The following is a 1,640-nucleotide window of genomic DNA, read 5'->3' as shown; positions in this document are numbered from 1 at the left end:
AACAAAATGGATTGGCAGAGAAGAAAAATCGGCAGTTGCTTGAAGTTGTCCGTGCCTCTTTGTTTGGCATGAATGTACCTGTAGAATATTGGGGAGAAGCTGTGACATCTGCTGCCTACCTCATTAATCGTACCCCTTCTCGGGTTATTGAATGTGAAAACCCTCTACAACAGCTTCAGAATCTTCTCTCGTTTCCTTCGTTGCCTAACTTGGAGCCTCGTGTATTTGGATGTACAGTGTATGTTCATATTCTAAAACAACAACGGAGTAAGCTTGATCCCCGTGCAAGGAAGTGTATCTTTGTGGGTTATGCAGATTTTCAGAAAGGATATAGATGTTATGATCCTCTTACAGACACTATGCATGTATCCCTTGATGTTTCTTTTCGTGAATCAGAGCCTTACTACTCAGGGGGAGTATCAGAGTCTTCCCTTCAGGGGGAGAGAGCATATGAAGGGAATTCCCAAAATTTATTTGAATTTGAAGAATTTGAAGAATTAGAAGAATTGGAGTCGAGATTTGGAGCAGGAGGAAACAAAAATCATGAAAACGACGTTGTACAGCAGCATACCAACATTGACAAAAACAGTGGGCCTCGCGTCGAAGTGGCTGATGGCGTGCCACATGTCGAACAACAGCGGATCTCCTCTGATGCAATAGAATGTGAGCCGAGTGAGTCGAGCCATAAGCCAAACGGAGCGGAAGCTGAGCCACAATTTCAGCTTGGGTCACGTGTCTACGTTGATCCAGTTTTGGGAGTGAAGCTGTGCCACATGTTGTGCACAGAGAGGTTGGCATGCATATGACTGACGAAGAAGAGATTGTTGGACTGGAAGAGGCAGGCACGCAGATAGGGTCACGTGTCGCGCATGGATCGGCTGATGCAAACCAACAAGAACCACAATTTTCAACTGATTCGACCACTTGCTCTTCGGATATTTTTTCCCTTTTCTACACCATCAACCGAAGAATCCGCTGCAAATGTCCCTTCTCAGGTATCTTTGAATTCAAACCAATTATCTGGGATAGATAATATTGTAACTAGGAAGTCTCAGAGGGTTACCAAGGGTATTCCAAAGAAACAATATGAACCAGACATCAAAGCCAAAGCTAAATATCCTATAGCTAATTCTATGTCTAACCATAGGTTGGCTGGGTCACATGCTCTTATCATTAATCAATTATCCAGTGTTTCTATTCCTAGTACTGTACAGGATGCAATGGCGGATCCTAAGTGGACTCAAGCGATGAATGAAGAACTAGAAGCCTTGCAAAAGAACTCGACCTGGGATGTTATTCATAAACCTATTGGAAAGAAGACTGTTGGATGTCGTTGGGTATTTACGGTTAAACTTAAAGCCGATGGGAGCATTGACAGGTATAAAGCCAGATTAGTTGCCAAAGGGTACACCCAGCGTTATTGGATTGATTATGAAGAAACGTTTGCGCCTGTAGCAAAAATCAACACTGTTCGAATCTTGATTTCACTTGCGGCAACTAAAGATTGGCCTCTACGACAGTTTGATGTGAAGAATGCTTTCCTCAATAGAAACTTGGAAGAAGAGGTGTATATGGATATGCCCCCAGGAGTCAAATGTAGACCTTGCGATGTTGGAAAGGTTTGTAAGTTGAAGAAGTCT

The sequence above is a fragment of the Fragaria vesca genome, linkage group LG2, assembly GCF_000184155.1.
Source record: "Fragaria vesca subsp. vesca linkage group LG2, FraVesHawaii_1.0, whole genome shotgun sequence".
In the NCBI taxonomy this organism is placed as follows: domain Eukaryota; kingdom Viridiplantae; phylum Streptophyta; class Magnoliopsida; order Rosales; family Rosaceae; genus Fragaria; species Fragaria vesca.
The sequence above is the reverse complement of the archived record's forward strand: the minus strand, read 5'-3'. Positions refer to the sequence as shown.